This window comes from Chiloscyllium plagiosum, chromosome 7 (assembly GCF_004010195.1).
Source record: "Chiloscyllium plagiosum isolate BGI_BamShark_2017 chromosome 7, ASM401019v2, whole genome shotgun sequence".
NCBI classification, from domain to species: Eukaryota; Metazoa; Chordata; class Chondrichthyes; order Orectolobiformes; family Hemiscylliidae; genus Chiloscyllium; species Chiloscyllium plagiosum.
This window is the reverse complement of record NC_057716.1, coordinates 94,678,374-94,686,678: the sequence shown is the minus strand read 5'-3', so window position 1 is coordinate 94,686,678 and position 8,305 is coordinate 94,678,374. Positions and strand designations below refer to the sequence as shown.

Below are 8,305 nucleotides of genomic sequence, written 5' to 3'. Positions count from 1 at the left end.
GTGATTGGTGAAGCTCAGTGTGGGACACTGGCGGTGGTGAGGCCGTGATTGGTGAAGCTCAGTGTGGGACACTGACAGTGGTGAGGCAGTGATTGTTGAATCTCAGTGTGGGACTCTGGCGGTGGTGAGGCAGTGATTGGTGAAGCTCAGAGCGGTACTCTGGCGGTGGTGTGACAGTGATTGGTGAATCTCAGAGCGGGACTTTGGCGGTGGTGTGGCAGTGATTGGTGAAGCACAGTGTGGGATCTGGCGGTGGTGAGGCAATGATTGGTGAAGCTCAGTGTGGGACCCTGGCGGTGGTGAGGCAGTGATTGGTGAAGCTCAGTGTGGGACTCTGGCGGTGGTGTGGCAGTGATTGGTTACTCTTGGAATGGGTCTCTGGCGGTGGTGTGGCAGTGATTGGTGACTCTCGGAGTGTGATGCTGTTGGTGGTGTGGCAGTGATTGGTGAAGCACAGAGCGGGACAATGGCGGTGGGCATGGCAGTGATTGGTGACTTTGGAGCGGAACTCTGGCAGTGGTGAGGCAGTGATTGGTGAATCTCAGTGTGGGATTTGGCGGTGGTGAGGCAGTGATTGGTGAAGCTCGGTGTGGGATCTGGCGGTGGTGAGGCAGTGAATGTTGAAGCTCAGTGTGGGACTCTGGCAGTGGTGAGGCAGTGATTGGTGAAGCTCAGAGCGGGACTCTGCTGGTGGTGTGGCAGTGATTGGTGATGCTCAGAGCAGGACAATTGCGGTGGGCGTGGCAGTGATTGGTGACTTTGGAGCGGAACTCTGGCAGTGGTGAGGCAGTGATTGGTGAAGCTCAGTGTGGGACTCTGGCGGTGGTGAGGCAGTGATTGGTGAAGCTCAGAGCAGGACTCTGATGGTGGTGAGGTAGTGATTGGTGAAACTCAGTGTGGGATCTGGCGGTGGTGAGGCAGTGATTGGTGAAGCTTAGTGTGGGACACTGGCAGTGGTAAGGCAGTGATTGGTGAAGCTCAGTGTGGGACTCTGGGGGTGGTGTGGTAGTGATTGGTGAATCTCAGAGTGGGACTCTGGCGGTGGTGTGGCAGTGATTGGTGAAGTTCAGTGTGGGACACTGGCAGTGGTGAGGCAGTGATTGGTGAAGCTCAGTGTGGGACTCTGGCGGTGGTGAAGTAGTGATTGGTGAAGCTCAGAGCGGGGTGCTGGCGGTGGTGTGACAGTGATTGCTGAATTTTAAAACCGGTCTCAGGCGGTGTTGTGGCAGTGATTGGTGAAGCTCAGTGTGGGTCTGGCGGTGGTGAGGCAGTGATTGGTGAAGCTCAGTGTGAGACACTAGCGGTGGTGAGGCAGTGATTGGTGAAGCTCAGAGCGGGACTCTGGTGGTGGTGTGGCAGTGATTGGTGATGCTCAGAGCAGGATAATGGCGGTGGCGTGGCAGTGATTGGTGACTTTGGAGCGGAACTCTGGCAGAGGTGAGGCAGTGATTGTTGAAGCTCAGAGCGGGACTCTGACAGTGGTGTGGTAGTGATTGGTGAAGCTCACAGCAGGACTCTGGCGGTGGTGTGGCAGTGATTGGTGAAGCTCAGTGTGGGATCTGGCGGTGGTGAGGCAGTGATTGGTGAAGCTCAGTGTGGGACCCTGGCAGTGGTGAGGCAGTGATTGGTGAAGCTCAGAGCGGGACTCTGGCGGTGGTGTGACAGTGATTGGTGAATCTCAGAGCGGGACTCTGGCGGTGGTGTGGCAGTGATTGGTGAAGCTCAGTGTGGGACTCTGTTGGGGGTGAGGCAGTGATTGGTGACTCTCGGAGTGGGACTCTGGCGGTGGTGAGGTTGTGATTGGTGACTCTCGGAGTGGGACTCTGGTGGAGGTGAGGCAGTGATTGGTGACTCTCGGAGTGGGACTCTGGCGGTGGTGAGGTTGTGATTGGTGAATCTCAGAGCGGGACTCTGGTGGTGGTGTGGCAGTGATTGGTGACTCTCGGAGTGTGATGCTGTTGGTGGTGTGACAATGATTGGTGAAGCACAGAGCGGGAATCTGCTGGTTGTGTGGCAGCGATTGGTGAAGCTCAGGGCGGGACTCTGGCGGTGATGAGCTTGTGATTGGTGAAGCTCAGTGTGGGACTCTGGTGGTGGTGAGGCAGTGATTGGTGAAGCTCAGTGTGGGACTCTGGCAGTGGTGAGGCAGTGATTGATGAAGTTCAGTGTGGACTCTGGCGGTGGTGTGGCAGTGATTGGTGAAGCTCCGAGCGGGACTCTGGTGGTGGTGAGGCCGTGATTAGTGAAGGTCACTGTGGTCCTCTGGCGGTGGTGTGGCAGTGATTGGTGACTCTCGGAGCGGGACTCTGGCGGTGGTGTGACGATGATTGGTGAAGCTCACCGTGGGACTCTGTTGGGGGTGTGGCAGTGATTGGTGAAGCTCAGTGTGGGACTCTGGTGATGGTGTGGCTGTGATTGGTGACTCTCGGAGTGAGACTCTGGCGGTGGTGTGGCAGTGATTGGTGAAGCTCATTGTGGGACTCTGTTGGGGGTGAGGCAGTGATTGGTGACTCTCGGAGTGGGACTCTGGTGGTGGTGTGGCAGTGATTGGTGACTCTCGGAGTGGGACTCTGGCGGTGGTGAGGCAGTGATTGGTGAAGCTCAGTGTGGGACTCTGGTGGTGGTGAGGCAGTGATTGGTGAAGCTCAATATGGGACTCTGGCGGTAGTGAGGCAGTGATTGGTGAAGCTCAGTATGGGACTCTGGCGGTGGTGTAGCAGTGATTGGTGACTCTCGGAGCAGGGCTCTGGCGGTGGTGTGGCAGCGATTGGTGATTCTTGAAGTGGGACTCTGGCAGCAGTGTGGCAGTGATTAGTGACTCTCAGAGCAGGGCTCTGGTGGTGATGTTGAGGAGGGGTCTATTGATGGCCGTGAAAAGTTGCACTTTTTTAAAGTTCTCTTTTTTAAAACATTAAAACTTTTTTTTTAAGTACCTTGAAATAGTGCCAAAGCTTGGTGGCCATACTCTTGCCAATAAATATCAATTTCAAATAAAGCTTATGGCATTGTAGGTGTCAGTAAAAGACAGTGAAGTTATAATTATTTTTAAGACACTGATGAGATTTCAGCTGGTGATTTTTATAGTTCTGTGTGTCACATTCAAGGAAGGTGGGAATGCAGAAGAGGTTTATGGGAACGGTTTACAACTGGGATGACAAACTTCATTTATGATGATACACTGGAGACATTGTGGTAGTTTTTCTTGGAGAGGAGGGGCCTAAGTGGGGAGTGAGGAGAAGTTGTCAATATCTTCTTAATATTTTCTTCAGGGTTCTAGATGGTTAGAGACGGTACCCATTTGCAAATGGATTAAGAACTAATGGGAACAGTTTTAAATTGTTTTGCAAAAGCAGCAAATGCAAGATGAGAAGAAACTGTTTCAGACAATGATTGGTACAGATCTGAACTGCAGTATCTGGAAATGAGGTGAATGCTGGTTCTGCCGAGGCAATTGAGAGGACATTGGGATGGTTATTTAAAAAGGAACATGTTTATGAAGAAACGGCAGGAGATTGGCGTTAAGTTAAAACACTGAGAAAGCCAGTGCAGACAAGATGGGCTGAAGGGCCTCCTTCACACTGTAACACTTCTGTGATTAAGAGGGTTAGTGAATCCAGACAGGTTTTTGCAACTCTGCTCATTTTGTGGTTAAAACTTTATTTTTGTTTCCAATTTGTTTAATGAATTGAGCATTTCCCAGCCACCATGATGGGAATGGAATTCATAAGTCATGGATCATTAGTTCAGATCAGTGGATTGTTCATTCACTAATCACATTATCATACTGAGAAGCTCCATTCCTTTCCCTACAGATCCTGGCTGACCTGCTGAGTTTCCAGACATCTTGCATTTTTATATCAGAAGAAAAGACTGTTCAGTCTGCCACGAGGCAATGCATTGAGAAATCCTTAAGGGAATTGTGTGTTTGTTATGTCCCTGAATCGAAAATAAGAATAAAAGAATAACACTTTTATTGGGTAGTTTGGAGTTTACTTATCAGCATTACACATGTGTTCATGGGTCCTTTTAAAGGAACAATAACAAGGGAAAATATCAGATAATTAATCCCTTCAAGAAGGTCCTCCATCACTGACAAAGTTACTAAATCAAAATAAGCCTCTCAGCCAGTAACCCGATTATGTTAAAATGCAAACAACACAATCAAAAAGTCTTAATGCAAAAGATACAGCAGATGCAGCACCATAATCTTGTTACAATGGCTAGTGTGATGATGCTCTATCACAACATTCACAGCAGCTAATTTCTTATTTCAGGAGCTCAATGCAGTTCCAATTCCCAGTATATCATTCTGTTCCGTTTAAAGTAGAGGGGAAGGCAGTAATCACAACGATCAAAATATTTTCTGGTTTGTCTGAAACACAGCAATCATAGTGAGCCCTCCACAATATAACAACAAGCATTAGTCTTAGATAATGTGAAGAATATTCTTCCTCCCATACCCCACACAAACCACTGCTGAATTTCATATCTGGACTCATTGTTTATTAATATCATTCAAATGTCTTTTCCGCAATCTCTCCTGTACTTTAAATACATGGCCGTAACTTGTTGGGGAGGCAATACCTTAGTGGTATTATCTCCTGATGAAGGGCTTTTGCCCGAAACATCGATTTTGCCTGTCCTCGGATGCTGCCTGAATTGCTGTGCTCTTCCAGCACCACTGATCCAGAATCTGATATTATCTCTAGACTATCAATCGAAAGACCCAGGCAATCTTCCGGATACCTGGGTTCAAATCCTGTCATGGCAGATGGTGGAATTTGGATTCAATGAAAATCTGGAATTAACAGTCTTATGATAGCGTTCATGAAACCATTGTTTTAAAAATGTATCTGCTTCACTAATGTCCTTCCAGGACGGAAGTGCCATCTTTACCTGGTTTGGCCTCCTTGTGACTCCAAATGTATAGCAATGTGGTTGACACTTAACTGCCTTCTGGGCAATTAGGGATGGGTGAGAAATATTGGCCCAACCAATGACACCCTTACCCTGAGAATGAGTAAATGAAAAGCTTTAAACCAAAACGGAAATTGCTGGAAAAGCTCGGCAGGTCAGCAGGTCTTGCAGCATCCATGGAGAGGAATCAAAGTTAATATTTCAATTAGAACAGAACAGAAATTACATGAATTAAAATTACGATGTAATTTTATTTCAGAACAGAGACAAAATAAAACTTTGCTGTGTCAGACTAATTACCTTGGTTCAGTATTTCTCTCTTCATTATCTCTCTCTCCCCCTTCAACTGTTTCTTCCTCTTTCATTCTATTCAATGGGCAGTTACTCCTTTTCGTCCCTGCAATACCCACTCACAGACGTTAGCAATGATTCTTTCCTCATCTATTTGAAAATAATGCTTAAAGAAATTCAGGGATATGGCTTTCATTGTCAAGGCTGACATCGATATTCCATCCTTAGATGCTGAGGTGGTTTCTTGGACTGCAACACTCCCTGTTGTGAAGGTACTGCCACAGTGCTAATGGGCATGGAATTCCAGGAAATGGATTCAGCGCTGGCAACATAATGCTACATGTGCAACATTGAGGGGAACTTTCCTTTCCAATATCTAGTTTCAATTCAGCTTCTGAAAGTGGCCTGCAAAAGTAATGTAGAATTTGCTTCAGTTGTTTTATGTCCACTTACATTAAACTCTGTGGCAATTAAGCTCCTTTGAGAATGTAATCCACGACTGCTTTACAAGAAAGCCCTTCAAGGCATTAAAAATTTGATGCTGATATCAATGAATCAGAGTCAAAGAATGGTTATGGCACAGTGGAGGCTATTTGACTCTTGCTGATAGAATAATTAATAAAACACTCAGTGTCCTCCCTTTATATCTCTGTGGAGGCTGAGATTCCAAAAACAAATAAGTTTTGTGAAAGCTGTATAGAACACTGGTTCAGCCTCAACTTGAGTATTGTATCCAGTTCTGGGTGCCATGCTTTAGGAAAGATGACAAAGCATTAGTAAGTGCACAAAAGATTTCAGGCAGTTGTTCCAAGAGTGAGAATCTTTGGTTTGTTGGACATTTTTCTTGGCAAGACGATGAAACCCATGAAATGGCTTGGTGATATTATCACTGGGCTATTAATCGAGAGGCCCAAGTAATATTCTGGAGACCCAAGTTTAAATCCTACCATGGCAGATGGTGGACTTTAAATTCAATAAATATCTGGATTTAATAAGTCTAATGATGACCATGAATCCATTGTTGGAAAAACCCATCTGGTTCATTAATAAGCTAATATTTTTAAGAATTCTTGAAGATTATATGATTTGCAGCCCAACTAATATTCCTAAGTTGGTTGTCAACACATTTCTTGCAATGTGGCATACTTGTGCATACTAGAAGGTATATAAGTATTTTATATATATATATACATATATATATATATATATATATATATATATAATTAGACAGGGATTTGTTCTTTGTAGATGGAAAGAGGATGTCCAACATACCATACCTGCTTCAGTTCAACAAAAGAGGTTTAACAGCCACTGTCTAGGTCATTTCATGGGTTTCATCAAGGCAGGCATCCTTGCAAGAGGATTCGCAGTAGGGTTAAAATCAATTCGGTAAAAACAATGACTGCAGATGCTGGAAACCAGATTCTGGATTAGTGGTGCTGGAAGAGCACAGCAGTTCAGGCAGCATCTTAGGAGCAGTAAAATCGACATTTTGGGCAAAAACCCTTCATCAGGAATAAAGGCATGGAGCCTGAAGCGTGGAGAGATAAGCTAGAGGAGGGTGGGAGTGGGGAGAAAGTAGCATAGAGTACAATGGGTGAGAGGGGGAGGGGATGAAGGTGATAGGTCGGGGGCAGAGGGAGGGTGGAGTGGATAGGTGGAAAAGAAGATAGGCAGGTAGGACAAGTCATGGGGGCGGAACCTGTCATGGACCTGCGTGGACATAGTCATGGTTCTATGTAACCAACAAAGAGACAGGCATAGCTGGGGCCCATGTACTACATCCTCAGGACAATTCATACTCTCAACAAACAGTATTTCAACTCCATCTTAAACATCAATAACTGTAATTACAACAAACTTTTATCTCCGCATCTCCATAACCAGCGCTCCTCAAACATTGCAGAAGATTCCCCTGGCCTCTGGAACTGCTCGGACACCATGGGCCATGCAGCTGGTGCAGATGCCACCCGACGCTGATTGATGATGTCACTTCCGCCCCCATTATGGCCACTCTCACAATTCCTCATGCATCACACGTGACATCCGGCCTCTGGAACTGCTCGGACACCCATGGGCCATGCAGCTGGTGCAGATGCCACCCGACGCTGATTGATGATGTCACTTCCGCCCCCATCATGGCCACTCTCACAATTCCTCATGCATCACACGTGACATCACTTCCACCCCTCACATCATCGCTGATATCACACGCTCAGTGACTTCCGCCACCCCTACTGCCATGTCTGCCACCACTTTCACCCCCACCAATGCCACTCACCTGCATTCTGCTGACACGCCCCCCACAGATCCCACTGTCACCATTCCCGGCCCCCAGAACCCTGAGGGGAACACCACCCCTGCTCATGACTCCACTCCCATTCCCCCATCATCACACCCACTCCAGTTACAAGCTCTGCCCCCACTCCCATCTCCACACCCACATCGGTTCCCAGCTCCCAGCCCTGCCGACCTTTCATTATCCCTTCAGATCTGTCCCTCATGGAGGACGAAAGATCAGTCCGTGGCAAAGGATTCACCTGTATCACCTTCCGCCCACGCATCAATGAATTTAATACACGCTGAGACGGCAAACACTTCTTCCGCCAACTCCGTGCTCATTTTTACAAGCAAGACTCCCGCCCACTTTCCGAGGACCCCTTCACCCGCCTCCAACACGCTCCATTCACCTGGACATCCCGTGCCAGCCTATTACCCGCCCTCGATCATTTCATTTCCATTTGCCGCTGGGATGTTAGCCGCCTCAACCTGTCTACCCCCCTCCCCCACTCCAACCTCTCACCCTCACAACGTGCAGCCCTCCACTCCCAATGTTCCAATCCCGACCTCACCATTAAGACAGCAGACAAAGGGGGTGCAGTGGTAGTCAGGCGCACTGACCTCTACACCGCTGAAGCCAAACACCAACTCAAGGACACCTCTTCTTACTGCCCCCTCGACCATGACCCCACCCCCCCCATCACCAAACCATCTTCCAGACCATACAGAACCTCATCACTTTAGGAGATCTCCTACCCACAGCTTCCAACCTCATAGTCCGGGAACCCCGCACTGCCCGGTTCTACCTCCTTCCCAA

At 47.8% G+C, this 8,305-nt stretch overlaps 1 long non-coding RNA gene across 1 annotated transcript in view; it reads right to left on the bottom strand.

The window, feature by feature from the left end:
- Positions 1–3,986: 3,986 nt before the first annotated feature.
- Positions 3,987–8,305, bottom strand: part of LOC122552040 — a 27,838-nt gene continuing 23,519 nt past the window's right edge. Inside the window, exons 3-4 of the long non-coding RNA XR_006312278.1 lie at positions 5,218–5,314; positions 3,987–4,372 (exon numbers count right to left, since the gene is read on the bottom strand). This is a non-coding gene — a long non-coding RNA (uncharacterized LOC122552040). The remainder of the gene's footprint in view (positions 4,373–5,217; positions 5,315–8,305) is intronic.